This window comes from Eleginops maclovinus, chromosome 7, assembly GCF_036324505.1.
Source record: "Eleginops maclovinus isolate JMC-PN-2008 ecotype Puerto Natales chromosome 7, JC_Emac_rtc_rv5, whole genome shotgun sequence".
Taxonomy (NCBI): Eukaryota; Metazoa; Chordata; class Actinopteri; order Perciformes; family Eleginopidae; genus Eleginops; species Eleginops maclovinus.
In genome coordinates this window covers 21,208,853-21,225,669 of record NC_086355.1, presented here as the reverse complement: position 1 = coordinate 21,225,669, position 16,817 = coordinate 21,208,853, and positions in this window count along the sequence as shown.

Here is a 16,817-nt window from a genome sequence, read left to right as displayed (position 1 = left end):
CATGCGTGATAAATTGCTTTACGGCACCTTGTGTCTCTCCTTCCCTTTCCTTTCCCTCGCAGCAACAGCTGCATACGATCGCAGCTGATTTGGCTCCGTGGGACTGATTTGAACTCGGCTCTACATGTTTTGAAAAGGTGTGACATTATTTGATACTCATAATTTACAAATCGTTGTTGATGTTCTGTGGACAGGTACCACAAAGCGTATTCTTCGGTCGTAACCAGTCGTGAGTTCTTCATTGACCAATCGGCTTTCATTAGCCAGATGCTAGCAGAACCTGGGTCGCAACTGCCCAACCTGTAAGAAAACAAAAGGCTATGACCCCCAGATTATTCCACTTTTGACGAAAAATCCCTGTCGACCTCTCGGAAACCACAGTAGTATTTTGGATTTTGTAGACGATATGCTAGGAGAATGATGTAGCTAGCCGCCTAGCTCCATAGGGGTCCATGTATTCTGCACTCGCCCGCGATCGCCCCCTAGGTGAACTGCAGCCAAATTCGGTACAATGGGGGTGAATAGAGAGTGAAGGGGCTTTCCGTAGACGGGCTTTGGTAAAAGGGATATTTCGCTGGATTTGTGAACGAGATTTGTGAAAAGCAATAATTATGCCCAGACAGTCTGGAAGGGCGTGTGCCGTCATCGGCTGCTTCAATAACAGCCAAAAGCTTCAATTATGGAAGAAGTCTGTGTGCGAGACACACAATTTAAGCGTAAAAGAGGACTGTCCATGTGGTAGACCATTTGGTCTACACCGCTTCCCTGGTCGTGTGGAGGATGAAGGTGTTCGGAAGGTGTGGATAGTAAACATCAACAGAAAGAACTTCATCCCAAATAAAAACAGCACGGTAAGTAGGCCTATTCTCAGTATTTTCTTGGTGAAGGTAATTAGCCTAGTTAACCATTGTGAGCCTTTGTTTACAGTGTGAACACATTTTAGGCTATGCTAACGTATGCGAAGGTCCGTGCTAAGGTAATGTTTGGCTAACGTTACATGTCCGTGATGATGGTGATTATCTGAAAGTTGAAGTTGCAGCCATATCATGTTAATGAAATGTCATGTAAGCTTGCGTTAGCATGTTAGCTACAACAAACGTCAACACATAGCGATGTGTGTTGACAGTCTATTTTCTTGCTGTATCCTATTTTAATATGTCATACTTATTGCTGAAACAAGTATTTAATTCCAACATTAATAATTACATTATTTTTTAATCACGTGGGCTGTCCTTAAAGATTAAATGCTAGTTAGCATGCTAAGGTCAGTAAGTCAATTCAACGGAAGCTAGCTGTGTTTACATCTCCTTCTACTTTCCGTTTACTAATATTTAATTATATTAATTCATGAATTAATATCAGTAATTTCAGATACCTTCATCAGTAACTGGAGGCCACTGTCTGACATCGTCCAACCAAGTAACTTTATTCATTTGGGGTTATGGTTATCTTGCTATTATTGATAGCATCAATGACTGTTGAATGGATAATGAGTGTAACGATTGAGCACGCACACCGCAGCAATGGCCCCGTCGCTAGATGGCGACATACACAAATCGCTCACCGAATCGGTGTATTGGCGATCGAAAAAAGTTTGTTATTTTCGCGCATGTGCAGCCGGGGGGAACGGATCGGCACTGACACACCCTCCACCTCCTTGGCACCAAGGCCAGTTCCGTTTCCGGATACATGCTTTCGCTGCTGGCTTACGCGTCTCATCTTCCCTCAATAATATTAACTATTTCAATCATAACCTTACCTTAAATCTCTGCCAGGCTCTGTGCTGGAAGCCTTATAAAGTAATTCTGCTGTTTTGCCTCTGCGGCTGTTTTGCCCCCGCGAGTGGCTTGCCTGCCTGACTGTTCTGCCGCACCGAGTGTTCCCTGACCGATAGCGTTAGCTTTCTGAAATATTGTTACCATTTCTATTATAGTGGGCTGTTAATTCATCCTTTTTTGTTTATTTCATTTAGTATTAATAGCCTGGGTTAATTTCTGTTTGTTTTGGTTAAGTTGTTTTGGACTTTTAACCTAAACCTGTGTTTGTTTCCCCCAATAATTGGTCCTGCGGTATCTCTCCGTGAGACACTATGGCTGAAACAACTGAAAGAGCTGCACAGTGTTCCCCAGAACATACTGGCCAATAACAATACGCATTAGTATTTTTTTCACATTTCAGATAGTTTAATTTTGTTCAATCCAGAAGGTAGAGGTTCTTGTGTACCATCAGCATTCCTTTTCTAACATCTTTTTGAAAGAAACAATTTTGTTTTGTAGATTTAAAATAGAAATTCTGATCAAAGGATCTGACTAATTTTTCAATCATTTCAGTTATGTGGGTTATCATATATTTTGTATCCCTTTAGTTAGAGTTTTACTTTATATAACCGGCCTATTTTATTAAAGGTTTGTTGTTTGTAAAAATATTTTGTTAAGGTATTTGTTTGTTATTTCATTATTTTTACAAAGCACATATTTGCTACTTTGAAACAAATTCTCACCCTACCAAAAGAAAACGGTATTTTTAAATATTTTTATGACTCACTATTTTGTTCTGTATTGATCTTGTTTGTTTTGCCTTACTATCTTTTAACACATGTTTTGTAAAGTGCTGAATATAAATAGTTTGTTAATAATTCTCCCATTTTTTTCTCTCACAAGAGAAACACGGGTGTAACTAATCACATTAACTATGGCTCTGCTGGAAATTGGTGTGCCAATAAGCAGTGACTGAGTCAGCACAGCAGGGCACTGACACTGGAACTCTTCATCTATAGTGCACACATTAAAGTTATTAGTTCTCTGCCGGGTGTTTGCCTGTGTGTAGGTCCTTTGTCTGTCCACAGCTTATCTTGCACACAGCCGGCCCCATCAACCTGATACTGTTATATTTCTGAACAGAAAAAAACACATTTACTTTTTCATAGTCAATGACAGCTGACTTCACAACCCTTACCTCGCCAGTTAAGAGAACAACAACTGCTTCATGAGCAGAAAACAATTCAAGCAGTTGGCTAGGCTAAAAACAGTGCTGTCTTAATTCTGATACTCTACTTAGTACACCGCATGTTAGCAAGCTAGCTAGATAACTAGCTAAGAAGCAACACACGCAGAATATTACAAACTGCTGAATTAACACAATCAAATTAAAAGGTGGTCTCTTTTTGACACTACATAGTAGATGTACTGTATTTAATATAATAAAAACCAGATGTGAAACTTTTCTTTGTATAGTCTTGTGTTATTTTGAGTTACCCCAATCAAGGCTATAAGGACTTCTATTACATATCAAAGATGGTGGTTGTTGAGTGTGAGAGGTGTCCAGCATTTCATACTCAACCTTTTCAACATGCACTCCAGGTAGTCAGTGACAGTGCATTTTTATGAACTTCGTATTGAGATGAACTTATGCACTAAAATAGCACATTTCAGTATACATATTGAGACACAGCATAAGCCTTATTTTGTCTGTTGCAAGCCCTATTTTCGCCTTTGTTAACTGAGATCCATAGTAAAGTTTTGCCTTAAACCAGAGCAATGCATATTTTTCTATTCCTAATTTGTTATGATCCAATAAAGTTAAGCACGATAAAATATGAATACCTTTCCATTATGTGTATCATTTGCAGTTATTTTGATTATTAAGGAGCCAGGAGACAATTGAGTGGAAACATGCTAAGTCTTTCAGAAATAACAGTGGTAAGGCTTCTTAATATCCATCCACTAAAACACTATTTTCATGCACGCAGCTTAAGTGACATAATACCACACAGCGGAGTACCAACTATAAAATGAAAGAATAAGATAGTTTTATTATTATGTAAGACTCCCATACAGTAGCTATAGAAAAGTGTTGACTGCACATTTTTTCCCACTGGAGTCATACATATGGAACAGTATTCCCAGGCATACAGATTGTGTTCTTACCTCAGGGGACATGAGTTCAGGGTGGAGCTGTAAAATTATAGGAAATCGATAAGAGTAAGATTTTGCCCCATGCTTTAGAAAGGTCTTCATTTACATACTGAATAAAGCTGTATAGGGCTTCTGATGTGCACCTTCCCTTTAATGACTTTCACTGTAATCTTAATTACTAAACAATATCATTAAGTATTTCTGTCAATGAATAAATATCACCAATTGTGTCTGTACTTTAAAAAATGTGTTGTTTGAGCAAATGCCAGACTAACTTGCATTTCCCCTGTTTGAAGAAGGTCAAGAGATTGCATATTTGTATTACTCTCTTTTTGCCCTGTGCTCTGATGCCTTTTCCTCAGAGATGATTTAAGAAACATCAGCTTTTAGTGCTTGGCCTCCGTTCCAAAGGATGGCGCAAATGTGTCGTCACCCAGGAGATTTACATAATGAAGAGAAAGCCCTTTCAACAGTTGCCATCAACAATCACATGTGTGGCAGGAAGCGAGCGGGTATTATTATTGTTCAAAGGAAGTACACTATTGGACACGGATGTGAAACAGTCCTGCATCCGCCTGCCAAATCCAACACTCAGTGTGACACTAAAAGCAACAAAGGGGCTTTATTTTATTTACACACTGTCATGTGGCGTTGCAACATATTTGTGATGGTAAGGGAGAACACTTTAGCAATTGGAGTCCAATGATATGCAGCATCTGCATCTGCTGCATGAAGATTTGAAACAGGAGGTGGTGGTAATGGAGAAAAATGTAAAGATTGAACAAATGCTAATTTTGATTTACTACTTTGTGAATATTAGGAGTGTGTCAAGATGAACAGCTGTTGGTGCCAATTCTCCAGCAAGTTCTATCCAACCGTTGCACAAGGAGAGGGTAATGTATTTAAAACAACAGTCGAAGGTCCAAACAAATAGAACTGTGCAGGAATGAGACCTTAGATCGGTAATGAATTAGCATTTTAGCACTCACTGGTTCCCTTAGCTCGAAGTCAATGGATTGTGTGGTTATAATGATGAAATAAAGTCTTTGGTTAATACGAAAGTATGAGATTTTATTGTTCTAAAACATAAAATATGTCAGCAAAATACCCACTGCTAAGGAGCTCTGAGTCTGTGATGCACTTGTTTATAGTCTAACGTTAGCTAATGATTTAATTTGTAATTCAAATATCATAAAAGCATTATAATATATGGAGATTATGCTGCCAAAACAACCCAATGGGAACGTTTTCATAATAAATGTTTTCCACAGAACTTATTTTCTGTAATTATTCCAACATCCAATGGAAAACCTCATTGTTTTTAGCCGAGGGAACCATTGCTATGCTAACATCCAGTTCGGCCTCCAAAAATACATCATAAATGCTCCAATGTGGAAATATGGCTTGATTCTGTATTTCATGTGGTTTTATGCCAAAGGTTACAGCCTGCACGGATCTGGAGTTGTTTTTTGTGGCGCCAAATCGCATGCTTCATTCATGTGATAAAGTTTATTCAGTTTGTTTCCATGGATCGTCTCGTTTTAATTTATAAACTTTTACATGGCTAAGTGTAAGACTTTTTTGTGCATTCCATCTTATAAGTCATTAGTCTCATCTATCTGGAGCTTTTGCCTAACCATGTTTTCAGTTATTCGTTATCAGGGAAAAGAATATAGATTCCATCTTCATGCGTTAATCACATGCATGATCTCAGATGTTGCTGATCAGCCTCTAATGGAACCCATTACACATATTAGAGGCACTACTTTGGTCATTAGTCTACTCGTGGGCCATCTGCATTCATTCAGACACCTCTGATTGGATTTCAATGGGAACAAGAAGTATGACTCATCTCACACTCCACTGGTTAAGAAATGAAACGTAAACTAAATGCCAAATCTATATCGTCAAGATTGCAGTAATATTGTTACGTACTGGCTATCATGTAGGAAACTATCTTATGTAGAGAAAGAATGTGGTTAGTGTCAAATGGATAACATAATAGTGCTATTGTGTTGTCTGTTTCTACGAGAACAATGGCCGACTCATTTGTACATTTTATACCAAAGAACAACCACAATCATTTTCACTATCTATGTATTCTTCATCCTTTCTTACCTAACTCATAAAAGCCTGGATTTTATTTCTTTCAGAAAAGAGGTTATGTTTTTGGTTTGTTTCATGCTTTGTTTGTCTGTAAGTGGAAACAAGGAAAAAAAGACACTCCCAATTTCCTTGAAACTTAATGGAAGGATAAAGCAATGAAGAAACCATTACATTTGAGTTGATCCGAATCAACGGGTAGAAACCTCCACATTTATTCACTAATGGAAACAGCCTTGGCGGAGGTTAGTATTATTACCTTTAAATAGTGAAAGGCAACTACAATATTTTCCAAACATCCTGGCCTCAACCATGCTATAGAAACCCCAACATTGGGAGTATGAATTATGTATCGTTTTTTTGATGTCGACACAGTTTACAGAAAACTTGCTTGTTCAATTTTGATCTACTGGACTTTGTGGGAGAGAGTAATGTGCCTAATTTATTGTAAAATGGCTTCATTAACGACTTGTTTCCTGTTTTATCTGAGTGCTTGTTTCTCGCCCTGTTGGTCTAATGACTATTTTTGCATTCCTAGATACCAGCAGCTACTTTTCTAGAGCACAATATAATCATTGCCAATAGGAATGGCAATACCTCTAAAAGTCATTTGTAACGACTTTTCATCCAGAAATAAACACTGTTAGTCCAAAAAGCCCAACTTTTAAGTCATGACACAAGAAGACTGTAAAGATTAAATCCTGAGCTAACCTGAAACAAGTCATTGAATCAGTTATCTAAAGTTTGAAACACATTTGTTTTTGCTTTTTTCAATTTACAGATGACAATAGACACAGCCCTGATTAATTACAGATTGCCTCATTGTTATATCTTCTTAGTATTCTGTCTTAGCTGGAACATCGCTGGTGACACGTTCACATAAACATCAAAAGAAAAAGCCTCATGATCCCACACAGGAAATAATTTGCAGCTGGTGATGACACAGCACTGGCTTGACAATCCTTGGCAGTTGACATAGCATCGTGCCACACACAACACCATGTGCGTGTATTCCTCAGAGAGCTGTTAGACTTTTTAAGTGGTCTTGCTTTAATTTGCTCTCAAACACATGAATTAAACTCTGCAAACAAACTGTTCCAGTCCTCTAGCCTCAACATCTGGCTGTGCTGTCGAGACGTGTGCGGCTCACAGCAGAGGGGAGCTTGTGTTGGAGGAGTTGGGAGGTTAACAGAGAGCGCCGGCCTGGCATTAATCACTGAAAGGTCAGAAACAGAAAGGCCAAACAGGGCAAAAGACTCCTGGCTGGACTTCAGCTGATCTGAATACTGATGAACTCAGGAACCACGTTAATAGCAAAGTGCAATCAGGTGGATGAACAAAGTGAGGCTTTGCATTCATTAAATGTTCCAGCAGTTATTTAATAAGGTGTTTACCTATGTCATAGGGTTTGTTATGTGTTAAGGAGAGTCTCATTAAACCACACCCTCCATTGCTTTGAAATGGTGAAGATGACTTTAGTTTGCTTTCTGTTAAAGCAACCTCCCGTGTTCCCTGAAACTTCAGTGTACTCTCATATCACGACAACAACTTTTTATTTATTTATTCAAGAGCATATATGAGCATGATACATTGTGTTTACAAAAAAGTTGACGCCAGGGGCAGACATTCAGAAATAAAAAAACTAAAACAAGATAAAAATACATTTTTCAGATGTAAGATTTGTACACAATTAGTTCTGATTGCCTTCTTATTCATAATGTTACTGCTACTAAATTGTTTTTCAGGGCAACTACTCTTGTACCACGTAATGTATTAAACCAAGCCCCCAGTAAGTGGGCTCACGTCAAATCAAATGTTCGTAGTGGCCAAGTGGTGGTACTACAGCTGCCGTGTCAGTTACATCGACAGGCTGGAAAATATTTGTTCCCATTAACTAACATTGTTAATCACATTTTTAGTTACCCACTATGAACACTTATAGACTTTAGTTAAATATTTATGGTCTAAAAATTGTAAACTGCACTAAAAGCCAAATCAAGAGTTATTTTCCCTATTCATTTGTCTGAGAAGAGACTGGCCATGAACATGAACAAGTCCCGCCTCCATCCCTGGCCTGATGCCCACCTTAATACTTCTTTGATGGCTCCTACAGGATTGTTGACATCTTATTATTATTTATAGACACATGCATTTTCAAGCCAAACCTATTTTGTAAGTGTATTATCTCTTTAATTTACACACAGCATCTATTGCATTAAGTTTTTGCCTTGTCCAATGACATATGGTGTCATATTCATATTCTGTATATAACTGTAATGTCCACTGAGACATATGTAAAATGTGTGATATTTGGCTATATTAATAGATTGATTGATTGTTCTAGCTGTCTTGATACATCCATGATCAAAACACTTGAACAAATTGTTTTAAAAAAAGCACTATAATGGAAAATGTGGGTTGAGCAATACATAAGTATGTGAAAATGCGTTCTATTGTGTCTATATTATATAATTTTTGTTAACTATACTTTACTGCAAATGTCCCCTTCAGGGTCATTGAAGCCTATGTAGTCTTATTTTAAGTCTCATTGCCTCGCCACATATACAATGGAAATTACATGCATTCACTCTCTAAAGGCACTCCTGTGCATTAAGTTTAATTACAACTAATTTGCAACAACAAACAAGCGTTTATGTTGGCTACACCCAACCAGACAAAAAAGGTTTCCAATATACCATTCCATGTACTGCACAAAAACACCAAAATAATCCACCTGCTGTCGTTATGCATGCCGGGAGAAAGACTCTCCCTCTGAGAGAGCGGTGCTGCAGAATGAGGGAGGTATTTATAGGACTGAGCACAATGGGCCCAGGTGTGGCTCATTCACCTAGAGAGCCTCCATACAGAACCTGCTGAACACAACCAAAGATAAACAGGGACACCAAGCACCCAGGTGAACGGGTAGTCAATAAAATCAAAATACCACTCCGTGGACTGGAAAAAATGTGGCGGTTAACTTAATCCTGGCAGCCATTAAAATCCTTTCCTAGAAAGGCTTAATGTGTTCTTGCCAAAAAAGCAAGAGATTCATCAAATTAATTCATGCAAACACCTTTACTTTACTTGTGCCTGTATCTACAGAGCATAATCAACATAAAAGATGGAAGTAGTGTCTTTGAAGTCACCCATAAGTTTCTGAAATGTCCATCCATCCAAATGGTTCAGATTTGTTTTAAGACTACTCAACGTCTGACAAGGTCAAGTTATTACTTGTACCCCTTATAAAAGACACAGCATTTAATTAAAATAAAAGAGGAAGAAAAGTACATAGCAGAAATATATTGTTTTTTGAACTGTCAAACCTTTAAAAGCTTTCTTTTGTTACAATAAATGTTTCCAAATGTCTCTGTTGTTTGCTATGGATGGTCTTTTAACCTTAAGCTCATGTAGAAGTTGTTTTTCATAATTAATTGTGACATTTAAAGAAGAATTCCCTACCTGAAAACAAAATCAAAATCTTCAAAGTATGTGCATTTTCACAGGTTGACTTTAACATGCATTTCACTGAAATAGTCTCACCTCCATGCTGCTTTCAGACTGAACCGATAGTAGAAGCTTTGCAAGTTAATTTGGACAGATGCTATCCTTGTCACTGTTGTATCTGTGTTTGTATCTGTACTGCTGTGTTTGCCTCCCGCTCTGTCTCCCTTAGGCTTATTTTTTTTGAAAACCCTTCATTTAAAATGTCCCCTAACATTGAGGAAGACATTAAACAGCAGGCTCAGGTGTCAGATAAGACATCCCATTCAGGGAGATAAATGGATTTCCACTGCGTTAAAGTTTTTCCTGTCACTTCACATTACGGAATCTATGATCGGCTCAAGGACAGATGGGAACAAAGTTTGAGCTCACAAGGTGTTGGATCGCATCAGAAAATAACTCTGTGAATTCACCCCGGGATGACTGCTATTTTTAGTTAAGTTCTTATCTTAAACTGTTGGCACTAGAGCATCCAAGAGCCCTTTAGGGAACCTGTACTTTTCTGTGGCCTGAGGTTATTTGTTTTGTCTGTTTGTTTAGCAGGGCGTCTAAAAATAACTTCATTATTTTTGAAGAGTTTTGCCTCACATTTGGTTTACAATTTTGCAGTGCACTTTTCCTATCCAATGTTAGGCTGGTTCCAATTCAATAAAGGTAACAAACTGTTGGTTGGAGAATTCTGCGATTCTGTGATGCAACTCACAACTTGCCCTTCATATCTACCTTAAAAGACTCAACGTGAAGAACCAAGCCACCCCTTTTTAAAGCATTATTTGACTTTATGTCACATTTCCTTCAGATGAGGCTATATACAAAGCCACCTACAATATGTGGACTAATCCATGAAAATAAAAACTCAGAACAAAAAGAATATTGCAGATATGTTTGCTTAAAATAATCCAAACCATTGTAGTAAGTACTAGTAGTGAGTCGATTGGCAGATGCAGAGCAAAGTGCACATGCTGGGTTGCAAGGTTTGGCCTGGAAGTAGAAAAGACCTGTTCCCTTCACTGCACAGTAGGTCTGGGCCAGTTTCTTTAAGCGGATTTGGGCAGCCACTGGTAACCAGTTGAGGGAGCAGGCAAACTGTGTAGTGTGGGAGAACTATGGTAGGTTGAAAACCAGTCGAGCTGCTACATTCTGGATTGGCTGCAGAGGTCGGGATGGCACTTGGGCCAGCCAGGATGGAAAAAGTATGTCTTGTCCTCTTTGCAATTTAGAGATAAGCCTGCCAGAGAAAGCAACAAAAAGTTTAAACTACCCGGGAATTGGACTCTCAGTTCTGTGGCTGAAAATAACCTTGGTCTGTCCGAGCCAACCGCTCTCCTAGCCTGACGGCAGCGGTGAATTTTGGGCATTTTCTTGTTTTTCTGTGCTTTGAATTTAATCCAACCTGAAGGCCATCATCGTTATTGTCCTTCTTCTTCTTAGAAGATATGTTTGCAAACTTCATTTCCAGTGTTTCTTACGAATATTGACTTGAGATCCATGTCCTTAATGTTATTTAGTTTCATGGCAGTTTTCAGAATGCGTCTTTCTCTGGAATATTCTGAGCAACTAAATCATATGTATTCTATTGTCTCTGATTGTTGGCAACCATCACAGTTGGTTTTCCAATAAGATATAGTGATGAGTTTAATCTGGAGTGTCCCATTTTATCCTGCTAATTATGTTCTGTTCCCTTCTGTTTTTCCCCCAAGTGCTTTCCATTCCTACTTCACTTTGTATCTGGTATAAATGTTTTCCTTTTGTGTTATTATCCCATAACTTTTGCTATTGCTGCTTGATATTAACTTTCGTAATTTAGAATCAGAATCAGAAATACTTTATTTATCCCAAATTGGGAAATGTTTTCGTTACCGCAGCAAAATACAACACAATATGAAGCATAGCAAAAAATTAGAAATACAGATAGTAAATAGTGCAATGTAATGGATTATTACATGAAAATATAATATAAATGTACAACGTAAAGTGTAAGTGTAAAGTCTGCATTTTATGTCCAGTTTACAGAGAGGCTATGGAGCAGTGAGTAAATGATTTAACTTTTGCCCTACTGATAGATACTGCTAATTTGTAACTGATTTGCTTTCAATCCATTTGTGGCCAATTGTTCCACTACTTAATTCCCTCTAATACCCACATGCGCTGTTATCCACACAAACATTAATTAAGAAAATACTATCCTATACATTATGTATAGAATTTCATGCAGAATATCCTGACGACAATATGAAGATGTATTTTTCCAACTGGGATCCTTTTTTTTATCCTTGTTTTCAGTTGTTTGTTTTGCTTTTAGTAGAGCTGAGTGGTGGTCATTGGGGGGGCTAGTCATCCTCACTGTTTGTTGTGGTGAAGATCACCGGGGAGTTCGAGTGAGTGACCCGTTTGCTGTGGCTGCAGTATTTGGTTGCACCCTAGTGTCACGTGAAGTAGCCTGCCACCCCATTAACTGGCCTCTTGCACTGCTCCTTGATATCTACTGTATGTGTCTGACAAAATATTAGCTTAAATTATTATTGGAAAATGTAGGTCCCTGCTATACTGCAGGATTTTGAATTCTACGGTAGAATACTAAATAAAAACGTACATGATGAATACTTTATTTAGCTTAGATTATTCCCTTATTCTAAAAAAATTAATCCAAATTTGATTTTAAAAGACAATTCATTGATTCATTTGCAAAAAACATGTTTATAGCAAATTATTGAAACCCTCTGTTAAAGGTTAATCCCATTTGAGGTCTAGCACTGACCTTTCCACAATGCTAACAGCCAGCAAAACATGTTCGCAGCCTGTCCCCAGAGCACAGAAATATGTTCCTGCTCTTTTTAGCCACCACGCATAGCAGCACCCTCTGAATTAATATGTCTATTTGATCTGTTAGCACAGGCATGTTAATGACACAATCATAAATTGGTGGGGGAAAAAAAAGCTGGGAGACAGAACAAGCCCTATTAATAGGATCCATTTCCTTGGGCTCCAATGCGAAGAACATTTATAAACATAGTCCTAGGATCTCTTCATGCTATTTAGCGGTGCTGATGTGTATGAGAGACGGGGTATTGAGAATCTCATTACAGCCACTGTCACTTCCCTCAGGTGTTGTGAGTAATGACTCTTCACCCACTGACACAGCAGAATCTATCGCTGCCCATTTGAAACCCAGGCTGAGTTACAAATTGATTCCTCGGCTCAGGTTTGAGGGCGATCTTGCTTTAATTGAGTTGGTGGGCGACGCATCAGTATTCTGCCACCTGGCGTCACTGATACATGGACTCACCGGCTCGCTGAATTTGAAACTTTACTCCCTTTTAGCAATGAGGAGCAGAACTGGGTCTGTCAGCCAGGGAGAGACCAGGCTGAGGAGTTAATAATGTGAACATACACTGTTGTGGCAGCTTTATGAAGACAGCTTAATTAGACGAAGAGGTAATAGTTGCCTTTTTAATTAGTGTGGAACGGGAACAACTCTTTGCGTACAGAAAATATAACTTGACAAGTTCCCTTGGAACACTTGAAAAGATTTTTATATTCTCATGGTTATGAAAAATTAATTAGCTTATATCTTTAGTACAATGACAATCGAGCTGCTGGATTCAAGAACTAAATGTTTTATAAAACAATGGTCTTTGAGTGGAACACAAAAGAAGCTTGTCATTTTTGATATACAACCGCTGATTTGCCCATCTAAAATGATTAATGACTAAACACTAGCAGGTTTTTTCAGCTTTAGCTCTATGGAATGGGTTATCACAGTATACAGTATTTCCAATCTCACTTTAAAACAAAACTCCGGTAAAACAGATTTTAAATATGCAGTCCTAACTACATATAAAATGTCAGCATCCTTGCAAGTATTTAAGATATCGTATACAACTAATCTAAAGGCAAAATCAGCTTTTTTTTCTTAACATAACCCTGTTGGATCCTTACTATAGTACTTTCTATGATGAAACATAGTGTGGAGTATTGAGCCGCTCCCACATAGTGGGGGTTAAAATTTCACATTGGGTGTGCTTTGAAGAACGTTTTTTTCTAGTTCAAACTATCACGTATTACACCAACACCAGCAGCAAATGTACTCTAAAGCAAAAATAGTCTCTTGTTGGTCAAGTCATCACAGAGGTGGAATGCATCAGGTGAAACATTTAGACACATGACCAGTATGTGAAATAAACAGAGAGAATACAATTCCCTCTCAATTTCTTATCTAAATAGTTTTGTCTCCTCTGTTTATGACATAACACCAATGAAACAAAGAGTTTTAGCCAGGAAAATCTTTTTTCAGGAATGATTTGGGGTTAAGTTTTGATTTGTTTTTCATTTGTTAAAATAGTTTTAAAGACATTTCAGATTTTTGTCAGTAACTACCCCACCCCACTTAAAGTATGTTTTAAAGGTGGTTGATAACAAGTGGCTAAATAAGACTACTAAAAGTCATCATGGACATAAAGTCATGCCACCCCCTATGTATATAGCTCCACTATAGCATGAAATTAGCTTGTGCATTTATGCTTCAACTAATATAAAAATGGTGTTAGTATATCATTGTCCTGCTGAACAAAACAACATTTTTTCTTCAATAATCCATTGGAAAAATTGCATTGGATTTTGTTGAGGGACCTCTCGTGATGCTAATTTTTGGGTCTGCCAATTAGCATGGACTTGGAGCTTAAAGCAAGACGAGAGAAATTACAATTTTAGAACTCGCTAAAACACAACAATTAGCAGTTAGCAATTACCTCAAATTTACCCACAGAACCAAGGGTCCAATCCCTGGGTAATGCAAGAGAGATCATTTGTCTCTCGCTTCTGGCTGGTCTACCTGTAAGTACCCTCCGACATTTGCAGATAATTCAGAAGATAAATTAAAAAGTGTAAACAAATATCAACTTTCAGTGTGATTCAGAACATGGGGTAGTGGTTCACTTAAGTCTCTTGTGGATGAAAAACATTTATCTACAGTTTTCACAGATGGAGAAAAAAGGAATTTAAACTTAGAAAGTTTATACAAAACCTTTTCATTCACCTGTTCTTCAGTCATAAACACAGCAGAGAAAACTATTTTGATAAGACCGATCACCAGAATTGGTTTTCTCTCTGAGAATGTCTCTCCGAGCTTCAGTAGTCATCTATAAAAAAAAGATTTTCAGTTTTTATTTGATGACTGAGCGTACAGTCACATCTATAACTGCCACACCGCTTTACATTTACAAAAAACAGCCCATTTGAGAGAAACTCAAGAAAATGGCCAACGATTAGTTTAATTTCCCCATAAAAGAAAATCTACTTGAAATGAAAAGTATATGTCTAAGAATACAAAGTGCTTCCAAAACAGAGAGCTATTTCTTTTAACACAACTGCAGAAAATGGAGTCCAATTTTTTCACAGTTAGGAAAATGAAATGCTTTGCCACTTCAATGAGTATTCTTAGGTTAAGAGCTAAGTTTTTAACAGAAAATTATCCACACACTAAGCCTGGAGTATGAATAAATATTTGAGTGGCGTTCATAATCTCTTTTTTTTGTCCTCAACCTGGTGTCAACCTGCTTTCCTTTGCCTGCCTGCCAGAGCAGCTTGGCCGGGGAGAAGTGATTTCAGAGCAGAGGGGCTCGGGTTAATCCTCAGAGCCACTGTGGGAGTGTGATGTGGGCTGGAGCCAACAAACTGCAGCCTGCATCACACTGGATGCCAACCACTGGCTCCATGAGCAGCATTTCAACTCTCAGATCCAGACCTCAGGCTCTGATCCCACCGTGCTGGTGTGTGTGGTTAATGAAGAGACTAAAAGATATTAAATAACAATCAGAATCATTGGAGTCGGAATTATTTTATATATACACTTCTTCAATATATATTAAATATATATATATATATATATATATATACTGTATATATAAATAAAAGAAGTGACAGTGTGTAGAAGTGTAAACAAAATAAAAAAGTACAATTATTTATAATCACATAAAAGTATAATGTTAGAATTTGTTAATGTTAATGTTAAACTATTATAAAGCATTAAAAATTGGCACAATTTTAAAACAACTTCAATTAGGGGATATAAAAGCAATCACATTGACAAAGTGTTTGTTCTCTGTCCTTTAAAATGGAATCTCTCTCCCCCATAGTGATCTGACAGTTTCAGCTCCTTCTGTACATTATTTCAGGCAGAAGGCAACATATTTAAAAGCTTTCTTCCTAGTTCTGTTCGAATTTTTGACAACCAACATCCGTATAATATAATTTGTCTTAAAGTGTAGCAAAAGAAATGTATAAAATGTTTAAATAAGTAAATAAATAGAAGCTTGAATCGAAATCTCTTTTAAGGGAGTGCAAGAGGCCTTAAGGAAAGCGTTCTTTTATGTATCAAAGTAGAAGTTGTTGATCTGCAAGAAAACCTATATACACTAATACATTGAGTTTATTTATACTCCAGGAAGATATTGCCAACTGACAGAATCCACATTATACCATACCCATTATCATATTTTTGGCATGTGTATGTAACTACTTAAGAAGTAATTGCAATATTGAAGCGTGAAAAACTGAAGCAATATTATTTCCATCGCAATAACATAGCCTACGGACTCTTTTCCGAACAGACACAGCATAGCAAATTCAAACTTAAGGGAATTTTTGTGATTTAAAAACACACTGGCAACTATTTTAGTAAATAAATATGCAAATCCAGCATGCGAAAGGTATTAGTGGGCGACATGTGGATGGTAACACTATGCTCATAGCAGATGAGGCGAAGCAAGTGTTGGGGGCCTTTCCAGGGATTGAGCTCTCTGCCTCCCACAATTGCAATTCATGCAAGTTAGGTGAACTGGCAGCTGTGAACTGTATGTAGGCAGGTGAATGTGACTGCACAGGACTAAAGGCTATAGTCATTTGCACAGACGTATGGGTATATGGAAAGCTATGAGTGTGAAAATAAAGTGTATGATCCATAGCTCATGGTAGAGAAGACACAGCCCTATAGGGATCGACCGCGACTGTCTACTTTTCTAACTAAGGAGTCTGGTTCGACCAATCTCAGTCGAATTGTCAAAGTGGCAGTTAGGCGTGCAAATCAAAGGGTTAAAATATAGGGCTAAATAGGGGAACTAAATGTCTGGTTTGACATAAAATTGCTTGTTTCCAATAAATCAGGATGTGTAGCCCATTTCTAAAATAAGTATCAACCTATAAATCAATCTTCCCAACAGTGCGTGCATAATGAGCAACAATCACATCCGAACGTTGGCATGATCCTGGTGTTCTTATTTTCTGTTTGCATTTTCGTATTGT